The sequence below is a fragment of the Clupea harengus genome, chromosome 5 (genome assembly GCF_900700415.2).
Source record: "Clupea harengus chromosome 5, Ch_v2.0.2, whole genome shotgun sequence".
NCBI lineage: Eukaryota > Metazoa > Chordata > Actinopteri > Clupeiformes > Clupeidae > Clupea > Clupea harengus.
In genome coordinates, this window is record NC_045156.1 from 30,907,556 (window position 1) to 30,929,595 (window position 22,040).

The 22,040-nt window shown below is 42.0% G+C and overlaps 1 protein-coding gene across 2 annotated transcripts in view; it reads left to right on the top strand.

The window, feature by feature from the left end:
- Positions 1-22,040, top strand: part of LOC105913228 (metabotropic glutamate receptor 7) — a 146,925-nt gene that overhangs the window by 29,905 nt on the left and 94,980 nt on the right. The window lies entirely within an intron of this gene.

Consider the following 22,040-nt stretch of genomic DNA (forward strand, 5'->3'; position numbering starts at 1 on the left):
TCAGATATACTCTATAATTACTTATCTGCTTTTATTCATCTTCTTTTGTTTTTCATTTCAAACGTATTTTCAATAAATATCCCGTGTCCATGTGGTATAATTAGCAAATTATGTAATTGCATCTGAATCACATACGGAGGGCGCAAATGAAAACTCCTATGAACTGCTTGGTGTGTAGTTACACTGTAATCTGTGTGATGAAGGACACCGTGTGTGAGGTTTAATGCATTCCACAGGAGAGACCCACCACTTGTGACATGACCAGCTGTCACTGCTCACATTGGCATGGCAACACTCCCCCCATGTACTGTATATATATAGCGGACGACTGAGTGGGCTTGTGCTAAGGGGTTGGCCACAGGCTTGGCCACAATCTGACATCGCACTCCATCTTAGAAATAGAGAATAATCTAGAATAAGAGAATCTCTTCATAGAAGACAGGGGATGTTCAGATGGACGGGCAATTTCGTTTTTTAGCCTAATCAAAAATGCATCACATTACTGCTGCCTATATAGATGAGGAACTGCATTAAGGATCTTTCCCCATGTGATTTGCAAATTGGTGTCATTAATGCATATTTTCCTAACATAGGTTACAGTACCTCCGTTTTTACCAAGCCCTATTTTGTTCTAAATGGGAAACATCATTTGAATTATTCAGTGGTAAACATCATCATCATCAGCTAGTCAATGAATTAAATATTTGTTAAGTGTAAGTTTATTCCCCTCTCTGTCCAACTTTTCTGTTGTGATGTGTTATGTGTTCTGATGTCGTCGCTGCACTAACGGCAGCCTGTTGCAGTAGCTCCACTCAACGTCTCGTGTTTTCTGTTCGAGCCCCAAGGGACACATGCATCGGAGATTCATTCATTGTTCTTGACTTATCTTCACCGACAGTTTGCATGATATCAACCAACACCATTTTAGAATGGACAGGTCCACCCTAATGGCTATTCAGTAGACCCGCGTGTTTGTTTTTATTATTTTGGTTTTTATTCTCACATTTCAAATTAATGGGGGTTAGTTATATGTAATTTTCCCATTGAAAATGAATGGCGGTTAGTAATATGCCTCTAGTGGTATTCTTATTTCTCCATTGAAAATGAATAGGGGTTAGTTATATGTAATTTTCCCATTGAAAATGAATGGCGGTTAGTAAAATGTCTCTCGTCTAGTAGTATGCTTAGGATCTACATTTAGTTTGATTCAGTGGTCTTGCAGTGCCCCGAAATGATACAGGTTGATGTAATGTATGTAATGGATGTTACACGTGAATGGAAAAGAATGCTAATGTTATGTTATTTATTACGGATGAATATCCGTGACTCCACAAAACACATGCGATGTCTGATAATCTCAGAATATAATATGGTTAGGATATATTTAGGATATGTTTAACTGGCGCAGTTTCCCTCCAGAGGAGATGCTGACTAATGTTAGATAATGATATCGATGTCTCTATTCATTAATAATATATATGTGTTCTACAACACAACACAATTTCTTGTGAACTGCTTCCATTTCCATATCTGATCTGATCTTATCTGATCTGATGCAGATACAGTAGTGAGATTCTTCGACTGCTGAACAGTCACATTTCATGTTTTCCTGTGTAGAGGTAAAAATGATATTCTTTAAGACAGCAAAGGGAGACGGTTTTAAACCCAAATTAGTTTTTAATTCATTTTGCAATACTGTTCATTACAGAAATGCTAGTCAGCTCAAATGTCAAAGTAATTCGACTAGCACACTGTTTCCCTGTAATAATATTGCTATAATTTGTATCTATCTACAGAATATACACATGCAAACACATAGCTTGTGTTTAGCAAAATCTAGGCAAGGCAAGCTTATTTATATAGCAAATTCAATACACAGAAGCAATTCAATGTGCTTTGCATAATTCAAAACAAAAGGAACATTTAGGAACATCTAAATGAAAAATGAAGACAAAGTACAATACAATATTGAAAGTGCAATACAATAAAGAAAAAATATTACAATATGAATCATTCTAAAGCATAACGCACATTACAACAAAATGCTTGTAACGGTATTGTATATTAGATCCTAGTCAAATTAACACTTATTATAACTATATTAGTGCAGAAATTGTAGGGTTTATAAAAAAATACATTAGAATGACAGATGAGTTCTAAAGAAGTGTCTTTAAACGCTTTGTGATATTCTTTGAATGTACCATGGCTGTCCCTTGATCAAATAGCACTAGGTAGGTTATCCCACCACTGAGGAACCACTAATGAAAAGTATCTTGATTGCCATCTCTTTCTGTTGAGAGAAGGCAAAGACAACAAACGTTGTTGGGAGACCATCATTTTTTTTTTCATTTTCAATATTGACTTACTAATATTTGAACAGTAGTGTGTGTGTGTCAGTGGGGCATTGGTGTTAGAGAATCCCTGTTCATTCCTGGGTCACGTTGAATGGCGGTTATTAATTGGGATGCTGTTGCTGCCGCAAAGAAGCTGTGGGGCAATACTATCTCCTTTCCTTTTGTAAACGATGCTCCAGTGTGTACCCTATGCTAAAGGATGCTCCAGTGTGTACCCTATGCTAAACGATGCTCCAGTGTGTACCCTATGCTAAAGGATGCTCCAGTGTGTACCCTATGCTAAAGGATGCTCCAGTGTGTACCCTATGCTAAAGGATGCTCCAGTGTGTACCCTATGCTAAAGGATGCTCCAGTGTGTACCCTATGCTAAAGGATGCTCCAGTGTGTACCCTATGCTAAAGGATGCTCCAGTGTGTACCCTATGCTCAAGGATGCTCCAGTGTGTACCCTATGCTAAAGGATGCTCCAGTGTGTACCCTATGCTCAAGGATGCTCCAGTGTGTACCCTATGCTAAAGGATGCTCCAGTGTGTACCCTATGCTAAAGGAGATAGGAAAGGAAGCATTGAAGCTCCTTTTCCCTAGCATTTAGAGAATTAGACCAGTTCTTATCATGACTGCTACTCGACTGCTCTAGCATTTAGCATTTAGAGAATTAGACCAGTTCTTATCATGACTGCTACTCGACTGCTCTAGCATTTAGCATTTAGAGAATTAGACCAGTTCTTATCATGACTGCTACTCGACTGCTCTAGCATTTAGCATTTCGAGAATTAGACCAGTTCTTATCATGACTGCTACTCGACTGCTCTAGCATTTAGAGAATTAGACCAGTTCTCATCATGACTGCTACTCGACTGCTCTAGCATTTAGCATTTCGAGAATTAGACCAGTTCTTATCATGACTGCTACTCGACTGCTCTAGCATTTAGAGAATTAGACCAGTTCTTATCATGACTGCTACTCGATTGCTCTAGCATTTAGAGAATTAGACCAGTTCTTATCATGACTGATACTCGATTGCTCTAGCATTTAGAGAATTAGACCAGTTCTTATCATCACTGCTACTTCCGGTTTATTTTACTCAGTTCGGAACCTTCCTAAGCACAGGTGACAATCCGAATGGGGCCCATGTTTGATTTTTTCGAGGTCAGATAATGTTGTCTGTCTCAGTCAATGATGGAATTTTGTGGAACACACTCATCAGATAGGAGCGAATTGTTTGGAATGAAATGTCACGGGTTGCTGATCAGCGGAGGTGCGACAGCCCACCCTCACTGCTTGCTCACGGCTATGGTTCTATATATATATATTGCACTTTTTTTCTGTGAAAACACTGTATAAGGAAGGATTTATCATGCCAATATGGATACTGTACGGCTAAAAATATTCCTGCTGATACTGATACTGGCACCTTTTACCTTTTGTTGTGTCAGATCACTCTGCCAATATGGGGTGGGGTGTGTGTGTGTGTGTGTGTGTGTGTGGGTGTGTACCTCCAAGCCTAGCTGATTGCGCTAAACTAAACTATTCTAACTGCCTGGAGCGAAACACCAAATTCCCAATGAGATAAAAAAGGAGGCGTCGGGGTTTCAGGGCCGGTGCCAAATGGAGAACTAGGAGGAGGCAAACCATTTCTCCACCCGATTGCCATGGGGATCGTGAGCTCCCTGGCCATTAAGGTGAGCGAGCTTGGGGCACTGACGAAGACACAGCGGGAATAACGCGAATATTATGTGTTTCACAACACATGGCTGCAGGAACATATTCTGGACTCTAACACTACATGTACTATGGGCTGACTCTAGCACTACCTGTACTATGGGCTGACTCTAACACTACCTGTACTATGGGCTGACTCTGACTCTAACACTACCTGTACTATGGGCTGACTCTAACACTACCTGTACTATGGGCTGACTCTAACACTACCTGTACTATGGGCTGACTCTGACTCTAGCACTACCTGTTCGATGGGCTGACTCTGACTCTAACGCTACCTGTACTATGGGCTGACTCTAACACTACCTGTACTATGGGCTGACTCTGACTCTAACGCTACCTGTACTATGGGCTGACTCTAACACTACATGTACTATGGGCTGACTCTAACACTACCTGTACTATGGGCTGACTCTGACTCTAGCACTACCTGTACTATGGGCTGACTCTGACTCTAACACTACCTGTACTATGGGCTGACTCTAACACTACCTGTACTATGGGCTGACTCTAACACTACCTGTACTATGGGCTGACTCTGACTCTAGCACTACCTGTACTATGGGCTGACAGAGATTGCAGGCAGAGTGGTGAGGAGAAAAGGCGGGGGATTGCAGTATTTGTGAACAACAGACGGTGTAATCTTGGACAAACTGTTAGGCATGTAGGGATGTAGGTTTTTTTTGTCCATATGATCTGCCAAGGGAGTTCACACGGGCCATATGCACATTTAGCCATCAGCTGTTGCCGACGCGGTGCGTGTGTGGCGTCACCACTTCAGTCTGGTGTGTGTGTGTGTGTGTGTGTGTGTGTGTGTGTGTGTGTGTGTGTGTGTGTGTGTGTGTGTGTGTGTGTGTTCTTCAGTCTGCAAACACAACACCTCATTGCATTCATAGCGATCGCTGGAGACGTGAACTACACTTCTCTCTTTGCCACACTTCCAACTCTTCAACAAATTCTTTATGTAAATGTGAAGAATGCATACAGCTCCACTGCCCTCCACCCCTTGTGGCAGATCAGATCCCAATCTGGTATTTCTCACCCAGACCTACACACACCCACTGTTCAGCAGCAATATGTGACCCCCAGGACTGTGAGGAGGCAAATGAGGTCCCGTGCCCACGGAGTCTAGTTTGCCTGAACCCGGAGAGAAATGTCTCCGGATAGCCCTATCGTGCAGACGAACCCACTGTATCCGCACACTGTATCCGCACTTCTTCGAATCGGGGGTCCAAAGTGAGTAAACTCGAATCCGTCCGCGGGTTGGTGTTCGTACGCACGCCCTATCCGCAAACCCTTTCTAATCTGATGATGTATTTGCCCCACGTGATCGCCTCGCAACCTCAGGCTGAACCCTATTAACCCCACTGCTTCACTTCATAACGGCAACAACATGAACTAAATGTATGACGTGGCTCCTTTTTTGTGACTTACATTTTTCTACTGTGCTTAGTTGTTTGTAACCTACCTATTACCTTGCTGCTATTACACGTGAATTTGCCTAACGGGATTAATACAAGTTTATCTATCTATCCATCTAATCGAGTGTTGTTTAGGAAAGGGATGACATTAACAAGCCACACTTTAATCTATCACTGTGTTAATCTATTTGCATCAGACATTTTACAAAACCGGTTTTTAAAAGTGTCAGCAATAGCCTATATGAGCAAATCGACGTGAAAAAGATTTTTATGAATAGACGGAAGTTTCAAAACGGTCTTAATAAAAGATGAATGTTACGTTAGCTTTAGTCCTGTCAGACAACGATAGCGATAGCTACTAGCTAGCGTTAACGTTACTTCAGAGGTAGCCTACAGTACGTGAAGGACAAAGCCCTCAACAATAGCCTACATTTGTTGTTAGTAATAAAACCATGAAATTGGAAGCAATTGTAAACCATGAAACATTCAGAATACACACCACTTGCATTGTGGTCTCTCGTGCTCAAGCTCAGCATCTCCATAAAGCACAGGCATTTAAACAACTCAGACATGTCATGTTGCACATTGCTTTGTTGCACTGTTCTAAACTATTTTATTATCAATAACATTTTTTATTTTTCGCTTAACCTACAGTCTGCTCTGACCACTGATTTTATTAACCACCATAATGTGTTTCTGTGCCGATTAAATGTAGGCTATGCGGCTAGGCTTAACGTTGCTAGTTGGATCTCGACTACCATAGCTGTCATATGTCACTTTATTAGCATGCTCCTGTCTTCTTCTCCGTTTTCTTCGGTTGTCTGTAGCACCGTTAAAGCGCCACCAACAGGCGTGGGGGATGTACTACAGCGGATTCAATCCGATCCGCTGGGTTCATGTGCACGCACATTTCTCTTGACCCGGCTCCGTGTGCATGCGATTAAAAAGTGGATCTGTGTGAAAAATGAATCCGGGTTCAGGCGTGTGCACGGAGACTCTTCAGGGGTGTGTTGAGGCCACACACTGAGGATGTACTCTGTGAGCTCCACGGAGATGACACCTTGATGGATTGTTTAACAGAGTACTGTGTCAACGTCTGTGGATAACACCATCCCCACCAGGGCAGTGCAATGCTTCCCCAATAATAAACCCTGGACCACCAGCAGTGACCTGGAGGAGCTGCTCCATAAGAGAGGAGCACTTTCAGGGACGGGGTGCAGAGGGAGCTGGAAGTGAGGCTGAGGCAGAGCAAGGAGGCATACAGGCCAAAAGCTGCATGAGAGCAAGCTCCAGCAAAACAACTTGCGGGATGTGTGGGCAGGAATGAAAAAGACTACAGGCTCACAGGCTGAGGGAAGCCTGGACAGAGCCAATGATTTGAACATGTTTGTTTATTGAACAGGTTGAGCACAGGAGCCTCTCCCCCCCTCCCCACAGCCACGCAGACCCCATACTCTCCCTCCCCTCCCCACAGCCACAGCCACACAGACCCCATACTCTCCTCCCCACAGACCCCATACTCTCCTCTCCTCCCCACAGCCACGCAGACCCCATACTCTCCTCGCCCACAGACCCACAGACCCCATACTCTCCTCCCCACAGCCACACAGACCCCATACTCTCCCCTCCTCCACACAGACACACAGACCCCATACTCTCTCCTCTCCTCCCCACAGACACACAGACCCCATACTCTCCTCCTCCACACAGACTCCATACTCTCCTCTCCTCCCCAGTCACACAGACCTCATACTCTCCCCTCCTCCACACAGACACACAGACCCCACACTCTCCTCTCCACAGACCCACAGACCCCACACTCTCCTCTCCACAGACCCACAGACCCCACACTCTCCTCTCCACAGACCCACAGACTCCATACTCTCCCTCTCCCCCAGACACACAGACGCCATACTCTCCTCCTCCACACAGACTCCATACTCTCCTCTCCTCCCCAGTCACACAGACCTCATACTCTCCCCTCCTCCACACAGACCCCATACTCTCCCTCTCCTCCTCCACACAGACCCCATACTCTCCTCCTCCACACAGACCCCATACTCTCCCTCTCCCACAGACACACAGACCCCACACTCTCCTCTCCACAGACACACAGACCCCACACTCTCCTCTCCACAGACACACAGACCCCATACTCTCCTCTCTCCTCCACACAGACTCCATACTCTCCTCTCTCCTCCACACAGCCACGCAGACACACAGACCCCATACTCTCCCCCCCATAGCTGCCCCACTCTCACACCTCCCTGACACTGTCACTTCCTCTTAAAATGTACTTTGGTATTAATAAATAGTATACCTATTTTTTTTCTTTATGTTAATCATTCGTTGAACCTTTATTGTGAAGTTGTAGCTGGCCTTAACATGATTTTAACTACTTCTGATTAGATAATATTTAATGAATGGCTTAACCCGTCAACTACTTTGCAAGGCCGATGCGGACGTAGAGTAACTGTTTGGGACTTACGTCATGAAATGGGCGGCCCACCTCCCCCAGCCCCCGCCTGTGTCATTTTCATTTGCTAATTGGGACTCATCATTCCCAGGAGTGTACACCCCTTCTCAGCCCCACCATGACTCCAATAGCATGCTAATCCGTATGTGCAATAGATAATCTTTAACAATCATGTAGTCATTTGATTCATTAAACAGATATGTTGAAATTAGATCCATAAGTCATTACACATACTGTTACAATTGCACCATTGCTATAGTGCATACCTGCTTCATCTTTGTATGATAGGGCAAGCTCACCTTTGTGTTCATTTCTAACCATAAGTTATAATTGGTAGTAGCCTGGGAGTCGAAATGTCTCTGCTTTAATACCATTCAACGTCATTAATAGTTCATAAATCAAGAAAAAATAGAAAATGGAAAACGTTACCACAAGGTCATTCATAACATGGCTGGGATAGCAGTAACTTGCATGGGATGACATATAATTTTTCCTTGCCATACATTAGCGTTAATGATCATCCAAAAGACTCATCCAAAGACAGACTTGGGTTGTAATTGATGCCTTCCCTGCTAGACAATCTCGAAATTGCTTAGCTTTTATGCCCATCAACCCATCGAGTCGGAACGAACTATCAAACATATTACAATCGTGTCAGTCAGTTCACGCTCTCACTTGATCAAGCAACCATTGCACATTTTGTATCAGCCCAATATTAAGCAGAGCCCTGGTGTCACGTGCTGACTATAGCTCCAGTGGCTGTTCTAGCACAAGGAGCCGGCCTGTTCCCCCAAGAAGGCCAGGCCAAGGCCAAGGCATCCACTCCCCATCATACAACAAAGGGATGTATAATGGATTGTAATCCATTGTAATTGTTTGCTGTCTTTTGTGAGTAAAGGCCTTGGCCTGGCCATCTCGGGGAACGAACAGGCAGGCTCCTTGTCCTCTCAAATGATCCCCAGGAAGTGATGCACAGTCTGGAAAACTCAACAGTGCTGGTAGAGACAGAGGGCTTCTGTCCTTAGCCATAGTGTCATTCTGTTCAGGAACATGGAAACAATCTTGCATGATCTTGAGTCAGGGACACACATGTGATTCATTGCTGTGGTTAACAGCCATCCTGAATATTGCCTTTTGTATCTGTGACAAACATGACTACTTGCAGCGGTTCTTCCTAATCCAAAGGGGGTTGAAGTGGAGAGCTGTGTGTGAAGGAGGAGGGCCTTGTGATTGGCTCCAGCAGGGTAGGGGAAACTGCTGTTTGTGCTGGAGAGAAAATCTGCTTAACAGCACAATGCTACACATCTGAATGCACCAGCAGAATTCGGCATCACACAATGCATTTCTGCTCATTCCTGTGGACTTAAAAAGACGAGAGAGGGAGGAAGGCTGGTGGCTTTGCATATGACTTGCTGCAACAGTACTTACAGAACTATTTATAGGCCTAAGCCTGAATTGGGTTTTTCTTGTTTAGAGAGACAGCAATTTGTCTTCATGGTGGCACTTCATGGTTGTGGAACTATGATGAATCCAACGGTGCTGTGCTGATAAATAGGCCTTGTCCACAACAAGGGATATAGAGTTATTGTTGCTACAATGGCTGGCACTGCTACTCATGTGGTATTTGTATTATGGATTTGCTAAAGTGTTAAGGTCTCAGGTGGAGGTGTGGGGAGACGGGAGGACAGGACAATATGAGGCAGGCAAAAAACTCATTCCAGAGCAAATTTACATTACATTTAGTCATTTAGCAGACGCGTTATCCAAAGCGACTTACATATGTATACACATTTTACATTTACACTGATGGCACACTGCACATCAGGAGCAATTAGGGGTTCAGTGTCTTGCTCAAGGACGCTTCGACAGGGAATCGAACTAGCAACCTTCTGATTACTAAACGACTTCTCTACCACTGTACCACAAATCTCTATCTGGCTTCATTGCTTCATTTAATAGTGTGGAGCTGGAACTGTGTCTTGTTTATTGTTACGTCTTGATCTTGATTGAATCGAAGGAGAAAGGGTGTGCTATCTATCAGGAGGAAGAAAGCCATACAATTAATTATGATCTGAAAAAGTACCCTCTCATATAGAAAAACCTACAATGTGTTTTCTTTTCACTACAAGCATTTCTACAGACTACAGACTTTGCATGCATGTTTGGACTGCTTGGATCTTAATCAGGCCACATTAGACACACACTGTATAGAAGGTGTGGGGGCGGCAGTGGTACAGGAGGTAAAGAAGTCGTTTAGTAATCAGAAGGTTGCTAGTTCGACTCCCTGTCGAAGTGTCCTTGAGCAAGACACTGAACCCCCCAATTGCTCCTGATGTGCAGTGTGCCATCAGTGTAAATGTAAAATGTGTATACATATGTAAGTGGCTTTGGATAAAAGCGTCTGCTAAATGACTAAATGTAAATGTAATCAGGCCACATTAGACACACACTGTATGGAAGGTGTAAATTTAATCCAAGTAAAATATATCCATAATACTATCCATATGCAAAAACACATGTGAGGGGTCCAATATAAAAAGGCCCCAGGCAGAGTTAGGGCAAACTTCATTTGGCAGGTTGAAATGCTTTCAAATGTTTAATTGGCTACCTATCAGAAGCTGGTTCATATCTAGTTCAAGTTGCCTGGCAACAAGCAAAATGAGTGATCAGCTCTTTGGCTTTAGTCTTGCAGAGAGAAAAGATGAATCACCTGATGTTTACATTAAAAGTGAGAAAATAGAATTGGAAACCCCAAGGCAGAACTATGAATAGTAATGTATCTGTGTCGTAGCAGTGGAGGCATGTAAGTGGAGAGGAAACATTACAAACATAAACATATCACTTTTAATCTCTGTGTTAAGTCCAGAACTGAATTTAACTGAACCTCAGGTCACATGCTCTTGCCTTAGCACAGATGTGAAGAACATTTCAAAATGAAATCATACTAAATGTAGTCTTTTAGCACATGGGACTACTGATTTCAAAATATTTAAATAATTATTTAATAAATATTATTATTTAATACTTATTTAATAGGACTAGCATGAACATATATGTATCATTTGGTACAATCATGTCTAGTGCTTGTAGGTACATATAGCATTACATATTAGTTGTCATATTTGGAAGAAAACAAAACATGTCCTGTGTTAGGACCTTGTCACAGGCAGATGGTGGGCATCGTGAATGTAACATCACTTAACTCATGGATCTTGCAACATGTTTGAAGATGAAACACTGCTTCCTCAAATGGAGTCAATCTGTGTGGATTCAAGTATACTGTATCTGTATTGTTAAAGCTAATGCAATATAATTCATTTAAACTTTAAATAACTAAGGTTTAAATATACCTATTTTGGTCCCACTGACTTGGAAAGAATAACAAGGATAATTTAGACATTTAGACATTGTTTTTTATAAGCCTGCTGTATTTGTTTGTATAGCGAACTTTGAGGTGGCTATTACATGTTATTTTGTTTCGTACAGCTCACCATACAATGTAATCGCGGCGGGTTTGCACATGACAGTCCAATTCAGCTCATTTTGCCAGTCACAGGTATTACAATTGACAATAAGTAGCCTCCGCCATTGTGTGTGAATGGGTAGATGTCTGAGACATTAACGTGTGAAGCGCCCTGAGTGCTCTATGAGTAGAAAAGCGCTATGGAAATAGAGTCCAGTTACTTGCACGGGATATTGTTTTTATTTCGTTGTTTTGAAATTACGCAAGACAAATGACCCACCTATTTATTTGAAATTGGGCGATAGAAGATTTAAAATGATATGTGGTTTAAGTCGACGAGAACAGACATCATGTTGGAACAAATTGGAACAAACAATATTATTGCTTGTGTTTATGACATGCAAGTTAATACATTGTCCTTAATGTCTCTGGTGGAGTTTATATTGCTGACAATTCACATTTGGAGGAGAGGTAGAAGGATAGTTACTTGCATTATATATGTATATGTATGTTTCCATAGCAACATGTAAGTTTGAAAAAAAAGAGCATTGTTACAAACGTGCCATCAGCTGCCATGACAGGGTATGACATCACACATCATGTGGATGGCCTTTACCAGTCCTATGATGCAGTTTAAGTCAATTGTTAGAAAGGTTCTTGCCCTTTTTCCCCCTCTGTCTCTCTCTCTCTCTCTCTCTCTCTCTCTGTCTCTCTCTCTCTCTCTGTCTCTCTCTCTCTCTCTCTCTCTCTGTTTCCCTCTCTCTCTCTCTCTCTGTCTCTCTCTCTCTCTCTCTGTTTCCCTCTCTCTCTCTCTCTGTCTCTCTCTGTCTCTCTCTCTCTCTGTCTCTCTCTCTCTCTGTTTCCCTCTCTCTCTGTCTCTCTCTGTCTCTCTCTCTCTCTCTGTCTCTCTCTCTCTCTCTCTCTGTTCCCTCTCTCTCTCTCTCTCTCTCTCTGTCTCTCTCTGTCTCTCTCTCTCTCTGTCTCTCTCTCTCTGTCTCTCTCTCTCTCTCTCTCTCTCTGTCTCTCTCTCCCTCTCTCTCCCATTCACTCTAACTCACATCCCTTACACATGACAGCAGACAGATATCAAAGCATAGTTACAAATAATTTGAGGTTTCCACATACTGCCAAATCAACCTTACCAGTCACGTATAAATCAGATAAGTAAAGAAATGATAAAGCTGGTTGTTTAGGTATAGATAATAATACTATTATTATTAAAATATAATAATATTTAATAATTAGAAATATATAATTAAATGTGTTGGTTGGCAAAAACCTGTTTTAGCATCCAGCTGTTATGTGAGTGTTACCCTGCTCCAATTGCATACTAAGAATGTACTTTACAGTAAACATTGATTCATTATTAAATAAAAAAGACACAAATATGAAAAAGGATTACATGACATATTGCTGTACATTGTAATGCAATGTTACACTATAATGTGTGTGTGTGTGTGCGCGTGTGTGTGCGTGCGCGTGTGTTCTTGTGCATATGTGCATCCGTGTGTGCAAGAGAGAGAGAGAAGGGGGAGGGAGAGAAAGCGAACACTCTTATATAGGTAGATTATACAGCAAAACAGAGGGTGTGTGTGTGTGTGTGTGTGTGTGTGTGGTTTGTGTGTGCACGAGAGAGGGAGAATGAGAGTGAGTGAGAGTGGGGGAAGGGGACAGGGAGAAAGAGAACACTCTTATACTCCTGTACTACATTTCTTGAAAGTGTCACTAACCAAACATCATTTAACATGACTGTCATTTAACGATGGTAGTTGGTCACCACCGCCCTCAGGAAACCCACCCCAGGTAGATGACATGGTAAATCACGGGTGTGTGTGTGTGTGTGTGTGTGTGTGTGTGTGTGTGTGTGTGTGTGTGTGTGTGTGTGTGTGTGTGTGTGTGTGTGTGTGTGTGTGTGATGTATGTGTGTGTGTCAAAAAGATGTAGACGACATTTCTAGCTTTTGCTGTTGCCAGTCGACTAATGAAATGAAATTTGTCCTCAATATCAGGATATTACAGGCGAATTTGGATGTTAATGTACATATTTCCAACACCAGATGATCCGAACATTAGATACACATATTTCTTCTTCCAAACTGTCATGATGCGTGTACCCAGAGAAGATTAAGGCAGAGTGAGAGCCACACAGTGTTTAGAATGCTGTATGGATACTGAGTGCTCAAAGCCTACTCATTTGAAGCCAATAGTCCCAATATGATCAAAGCCAAAACATAGTATGGAGTATGGAAGAAGAAAACAGCCTGCCTCAAACAATACTAAATGCACAACACCAAAAATGGGTTTCAATCAACTAAGAGGAATTTGAAGATCCAAATTCCCAATGGAAACAATGAAAATCATTTTTTTTTCGTTTTGTTTTTTAAACCAACTTTCATCGTAAACAAAACTATGAAAAAGCCCATGCCAGATTGAAACCCTCTGTCGTTACATGTTCACCCAGAGTACGAGAGGGGACAATAGTCTGCAATGTATGGCAAACTAGTATGCAGGAGCATTGCTACATCGTGTTGCTTTTACTGTAGCTGGTAGACACAAGTCACACATTACATTGGTGTTTTTGATACCCATGTGAACCTAATGCATCAGCATCAATCAATCAATCAATCAATCCATTTGTTTATTTGATCAAGAGGGACAGTGTACATTCATGAACATTAAAATGTAAATGCACCCAATTATAGCCAAAAGGCTAGTTTCCATTGGCAGTCCCCCTGCCAGAGTGAAAAAGGCTATACAACCTAAAAAAGGCATTAACGTATATCAAACATAACATTGACAATAAATCAAAAAAAATTAATAAAATAAGATACAATAAAATTAAATACAATCCCAATATACAAGTTCTACTGCTTACCCACTAGTGATCACATTTTTGGTTATTTATCAACCATGTTTTGAGATTACTTTAATAAATAAGCATAAATAAGCCTTTTATGAAATGGTCTCTTTTCAGCAAATGCCTTAATCAGATTTAAGCTTTTCCAGACTATCAGTGAAATGCTTATAATTAGGGTTCTCATATGGAGTTTTAAAGCAAGGTGCATATTGCATATTCTCTTCAACAAAACAGTGAAACTTTTGCATAGTGGTTGTAGAATTCCAACCAATCGGCGGGGGTGGGGGTCCCTGCTCAGTGTCTCTCTCAGCCAAGGGGTCCTTGGGCTGAAAAAGGTTGAAGACCCCTGGCATAGTGGTTGGAGAATTCCATCCAGCCATGCACACAAGACTGAAATAATTAATGTATTGCTTTTTAATAATGTATGTATTGTGTTTCAACATCATACAGAACACAACAATTCCAAGGATAAAATACCCAAGGAGATAATGTATCAGTTTCTCTCAAAGACAGTTAGCCTGAGAGCTACACAGTATAAGCCCTGAGCAAAGACACAAACTAGAGGGATAGGTGATACAGATCCAACCTTTTCAAATGATGACCAGAGTTTTTACATTCAAAACAAGTAGATAATATAGACATTGCCAGGATCTATCCTGATAAAAGGGGTCCCAGATCTCCTTAAATTAAGTTTGTCGGCCTTTCGGCATATAGAATATCTTTCCCAAGACTAAATAGTGAGAGATGCTCTTGAGCCATTGGACCGCAGTCTGTCTGATTTTCTCCAATACAGGGCTATTAGGTGATTCACTTCAAGGTTACATAGGTGAACAGATGGTATACATGTGAGTGCTGATTCTCATCACAATATTTACTTTATAGTTACTTTATAGTAACTATAATAGTTCGTTTATTAACCACATTAGTTACTTTTAAGGACTTTTGTTTTAGCTTGAGAAAGAGAATGACCTTTTAATAGTAGAGTCTGTCTCAATGTAAGTGTGGTATGGGGGAAACATCACCATTGGGTGTCAAAGGAGGCTGCCTTACAGTATGTGTCAATTCATTTGTTCAGTACACAATCTCAAAAGGGCCAAACTGAGCGCCTTCTTTGGTGCTATTATGAGCCAATCATATTCTCTACACCTCCAACGCCAACTTGTTTGAAGATCTTGTTTTGTTAAATCGCACAGGTGAGCTAGACGCCAGACAGTGAAATAGGCCTGAAGCAAGTTCTCTCGTTCTTCTGCGTCAATCCTCAGCATCACCCGTCTAGATCTGTTTGAGCAGAGGGGTTGTGTTTGCACACTCTGCTTGATCTTGTTGTATTTCTTTGTGTTCATTCAGCAGCAGCAGCAGCAGCTATAGTTATGCAGCCGCAGCCACAATGTCAGCAGCAGCTGTCTTAACAGCAGCAGCAGCTTAAAACCCATCTAGTTCACCAAGACCAAACGTACCATGTCAACAACATAAATAAATCCTACTAACATATCCCGAGAGTCTCTGACTTAAGCTGTAATGGTGGAGGACAATGCTATCACAGTCATTGCCATTGCAAGTAGTGGTATTACAACAGAGAAGAAAGAAGAGAATGTGAGGTTGTAATTTCGAATCAAATATTTTATTTAGTAAGTAGCATAAATGTTTAACTTTCTATTCCATTATTGACCAGAAGAACTCTCAAAATACAGCAGCTGTCCTTCATTCTCCTTGAATGGAATTTGTAGTTTGTATGCTCATTTTCATAAATCTCTCAAGGGCTATTGTGGGACAGATACCAGAATATGAGCTTTCCCTCTTCCAAGAGGTGAAATTTGACTAAAGGCATCTCTGCTATGGTTTGTGGTGTTTCAACAAGGACAGAGAGAGGCAAACAAGTTCTCCGTCAGAAAAATAGATTGAGCACTGGAGAAAATGAACGCTTGTAATGAAATAATTGATTTGCGGCTCCTCCTGTGAGCAAGCCACAACGATTAAAATCCTGTGTTGCAGGGCCCCAGAAGTCGAATACGAAAATCATTTCAATTCCAAATAGGGCACTTCAAATGCTAACCCACATTACAAAGCTTGTTCCAGCTCAAGTATAGCACACAATGACAGGTTGGAGCTTTACTGCTGAGGAACATACACTGCTGCAGCTACACACGCACACATTCATGCAAGAATGCACGCACACTTCATGGTACTTGTTTCATGGTTTGTCTCCTCGTTCACCTCCACCAACACGCACACACTTGCAGTTCCATGCATACAGCAGTGGTCAAGATCACTCACCTCCAGTACATGCATACAGAAGCAGTGGTCATGATCACTCACCTACATGCTCAAGATCACTCACCTCCATGCATACAGCAGTGCTCACGATCACCCACCAACCTCATGTGGCGTACACAATGTATGTTTGGCCTCCAGAGGTGTATTACTTCTTGATCGGTGGAGCTTTCTTTGCAGCCGCATGTACAGAGCTGAAGATGTCAGCTTCATTAGTTTCAGGGGTCCGGCTCTAAAGCAGGCACCAGCTGTGACCTGGTGTTCAACTAACAAGAAGAAGAAGAGGGAGAGGAAGACCTGGGGGAGGTTTTGGATTTGATGATGCAGCTGCGTGACGTTAGGTGGTTAGTGGGCCCTTGTTTGATTGGACAAGACCGAACACCAGCATTTCATTTGCATAGGTCAGCTAATTAAGGGTCAAGGGGGCAGGTTATCCAGGTAATCCTGGGCTCTGGGTTTGCCTGTCAATCAGGGGCGACAGTGGTACAGGAGGTAAAGAAGTCGTTTAGAAAGCAGAAGGTTGCTAGTTCGATTCCCTGTCGAAGCGTCCTTGAGCAAGACACTGAACCCCTAATTGCTCCTGATGTGCAGTGTGCCATCAGTGTAAATGTAAAACGTGTATACATTGTAAGTCGCACATATGTAAGTCGCTTTGGATAAAAGAGTCTGCTAAATGACTAAATGTAAATCAAGAAGCCTGTGTCCAATAACCTATAAGTCACGATCAATTGTGTTCTGAAACACTGAACACAACAACACAAACATTGTTGTAGGCAGATGCTATTGCTATGAAACAGGAAACTACACAATTCCCACTGCATTACATCGAAAATGTCGTAATTTACTAAAAAATGTGTGAAGAATAGGAATTAGGTTAGTATTAGGTAACTGCTAATAATCGAGATGTTCGCTGAATGTTTGAATGCTCAAGTTTGCTGAATGCTACATTGATCATTGACCTGGAAGAGGTTTGTGTCCAAAAGCTTAGATTGAGCAAAGCTTCAGAATCTCATGATCATGCACTTACTATCTACTTGCAGTGGGCAGTAATATTGAACAACGAATAATGAATAGTCCAGGTAGTTTGCATAATGATAATTGTTAAATGAGGTCAAACCAACCTATAACTGAAGTTGTTGTTGTTGTTGTTGGAGATGTTTGCATGCAACAGTATGAACGGTACACAAATACAAGATGCAAAACCAAAAACACATTTTTAATGCACCCCTGACAGGAGATGCAAATCACCTGCAGCTGAAGTGCTTTTAGAGGAGCTGACAGTAGTCTTTGTCACATTAATAATCTCTTATTAATGGGCCACTTCAGCTTTTCACAGTAGTAAAAGTAAATTACATCATGTTTCTTTTTGGGTGCCTGTGTGATGTGTTGAGTAGAAATGCAATTTGAAACGGGAAGAAGTCATGTTTTGTTATGCAGTAACCTGGAGGTGTGCCTTCTGTGCTTTCTGATCAATGATACCCATCAAATTCTCCTGCAGTTTCGTTTCAGTGGTATTGTCAACAACTGACCTTTCTGTCCAGGAAAAACGATCTTGAGCAACCATAATGCTTGATTTATAGTGACCACACACAGGTCTCTCCATGCGGTTTGTATAGTAACCACTGAGGGCAGAAATGGTCAGCTTTCAAACGGCGTCTTCCAATATTATGTTCCAAATGGCTGGTTACGGGTGACCGGTAACAAAGAGGGGCTGCCTTAGAAAAGATAACCTTTTTGTGCAGGGCACAGGGTATGATTCTCACATGTTCTGTGCCAGAGCATGCAATGATATCTTGGTGGAAATAATTGCTAATTGTGTAACCTGAGTTTATACGACATGAACAGTATTCATTTCTGTCCAACAGTAAAGGATGTATACTATATATGTATATAAGATATAGTATATATATAAGATGTATACTATATATGTATATAAGAATGCTGAGGCAGACTCATGCTTTACATCCCCCCTTAATTGGACATATGGCTGCCTTTCACCTAATGGAATTTCCACCTACTAATTGCACCTACTTTGATTGTGTGTCCTTTCATTTAGTCATTTAGCAGACGCTTTTATCCAAAGCGACTTACAAGGATGTATACACATTTTTTACATTTACACTGATAGCACACTGCACATCAGGAGCAATTAGGGGTTCAGTGTCTTGCTCAAGGACGCTTCGACAGGGAATCGAACTAGCAACCTTCTGATTACCTTCTGATTACTAATCGACTTCTCTACCTCCTGTACCACTGTCGCCCACCTGTCGCTTTCACCTGAGATATGCAGTGTTTGACAGTGTGTGTGGGGATCTTGCGCTGCTCATGTCCTGTGCTCAGAGAGGTAGCACATGCACCTTCCTTTGGCACCTGCTGATCCGTCACCCTGACGGACAACATAATGGAGGATGATAATGGCCATCCTTGCAGAGGCTGGGCCCAACACACAATACTCATCACAGCCTCTCTGTCATCCTCTCAGACACATCAATACACACACACACACACACACACACACACACACACACACACACACACACACTCACTCAGACACATCAATACAGAGGTGACATGCTACAGAGGCCAAGGCTGCTTGGTGTTTCCACATATCATTTCAGTTTTGTTTTGGCTCCTCAGAGGTGTGTGTGTGTATGTGTGAGAGAGAGAGTGTGTGTGTGTGTGTGTGTGTGTGTGTGTGTGTGTGTGTGTGTGTGTGTGAGTGTGTGAGTGTGTGAGTGTGTGAGTGTGTGTGTGAGTGTGTGTGTGTGTGTGTGTGTGTGTGAGAGTGTGTGTGTGTGTGTGTGTGAGAGTGTGTGTGATAAAGAGCAATGGGGTGGATGTCTAGGGGCTCAAGGGCTGAGTTCAGGTGTGGTGTCTAATCCAGCTGTCAGAGGGAGCAATGGCCTGCTGCAGGCTACACACTTGGTGTGTGTTTGTGAGTGTGTGTGTGTGTGTGTGTGTGTGTGTGTGTGTGTGTGTGTGTGTGTGTGTGTGTGTGTGTGTGAGGCATAGCAGGCTACACACTTGGTGTGTGTTTGTGAGTGTGTGTGTGTGTGTGTGTGTGTGAGTGTGTGTGTGTGTGTGTGTGTGTGTGTGTGTGTGTGTGTGTGTGTGAGGCATAGCAGGCTACACACTTGGTGTGTGTGTGTGAGTTACAGCAGGCTACACACTTGGTGTGTGTGTGTGTTTGTGAGAGGCACAGCAGGCTACACACTTGGTGTGTGTTTGTGAGTTACAGCAGGCTACACACTTGGTGTGTGTGTTTGTGTGAGGCACAGCAGGTTACACACTTGGTGTGTGTGTGTGTGAGGCACTGCAGGCTACACACTTGGTGTGTGTTTGTGAGTTACAGCAGGTTACACACTTGGTGTGTGTGTGTGTGAGGCACAGCAGGCTACACACTTGTTGTGTGTGTGTGTGTGTGAGGCACAGCTCAGTGACTTCCACCACAAAAGCTATAACCTCCCATCTCAGCATGTATGGTGAGTGGATGCTTATCTTAAAGAAATGGGGTCATGTTTATAAAATCCACTCATACCCCAGGTGATGAAATTTCCTCTTTCTGATTGGCTGGCAGGTGTCTGATATTTCTGTATAACAGGACACCCAAGAAGCATTTTTCAGTTCTATATCAAAACTTTTAACTATATAAAACATAATAGTAAATAACGATTGATTGATAACCTACCACAGTGATTGCTATTTGTCAATGAAGCCAATAAATGAAAAAAAATTAATGTATTCTCTAATTTTGTTAACGCAGTAGTGTAATAGTTATGACTTGAATGGATTGAGAAGAGACAGCATGTTCATTATAACGCTTTGGTCCTGTAATAAGATAAAACAACGACATTACCATAAGGATTATTCTAATAATCGTTAAAACTCTCCTCCTTTATCAAACCTAGCACTGAATTAAAACATTTACCTTTCAGACAGAATTCACTTCCCACCCCCCGGCCCTCACCTACATCCACAATCACAAACAACTTCCTCTCCACCCACACGTATCAGCCCTCGGAAGTGTTTTCATTCAAATCACAGAGGATCAAAAGGCTAATTAAGAGAAAAAATTATTTTGTGTTTAGTGTTACTCTTCAGAAGGAGTTAATTTGCGGAGGCTGAAAGATCAACTCGCCCCTGGTCAAAGATCAATTGGAGCACAAGCTTCAAGATCAAGTCAAGTCAAACTCATTTCAAAGTTAGAGAGGAATTTATTTTCTCTTTGCTGTTGCTGATATGGAGGACTCTAAACTCCATACACTGTGACCTCAGAGATAACACATTGGGGGCAGTGGGTGCCTATCACTTGATCTTAAAAGCTTCTAGTGTACACTAGTGATAGCCTGGCGTAGAATTAAGGTATTGACTTTAAGCTACTGAAGAGACAAACTGTCCAGTCCCACATCCCTATTCTCATCTCAGGATTCTGTTGCTCTTAACTTCAAGTCCATTGTCTAAACCCAGTTGAACTGAATTTAGTTCATGATACATGTTGCATAAAGTAGTCAATTACATGTGCGGCGTGTGATTAGGTTAATTCCCAACCCAAAAATGACAGTTTGAAATGTGGAACTTTGTGTACTAACTCACAAACATTGTGGAAGCTCATCTAGTTTCATACATTCAGAAAAAACCTGTGAGCTCAGGTTTAGCATTCTCTCACTTCTGATGTTTTGCTTAATATTGTACATATTATGGAATAAAGAGGATCGGTACAGCAATATGTTTTCATATTTCCATACAGCAATATGTACTTGATGTGTAATTTCCCTTTATGTTTGTTTTGGAGGTTTGATTAGGAAATGCGCTGACATTGTTCCTTAGCGATTTTCTGTGATCTGAGATGATCAGAATAGCTCAATCCCACTACAGCAGAACCAATAATAATAATACAAATAGCAAAGCACTTTGATGAATCACTCAAGGCACTCCCAATGACTTGAGTCATGCTGATGGTCCCTTATCCCCAATGTTGACTGTGTTTGACAGAGAGTACTTGAGACACATTAAAGTCACAGTAAGCACATATGGATAATGCTGCATACCAACAGATGCTGTGTTTTTGATTCTCCCTACTCCCATTATTCTCCCTTTAGAGATTTGACAATAAATGCCAAAATATGGCAAATAAAATGCTGTTTGTAAAGTAGAGAAAGCGGAAATATAGGCAAGGAAACAGAGAGATGGAGGGAGTAGAGGAGAGAGTTTGGGAGCAAGATTGACAGAGAATCCAGCAGGAGGAACTAATGAATATGTATCAGCTCCGCATCTACGCATTTTAAAGAGAGGCCCCAGTTTGTGCTCTCAACACAGCATGAAGCCCTGCTGACTTAAAATGCTTACATGCATCACTTATGATTTCATTATATAACACTGTGTTCTAATGAAGAACGCTGAAATGATGCAGCTTGGCGAAGATGATAGATGCAACTTGCTAATGGATGCTTAATGCTCAAGGTGACAAGCTGAAATGAG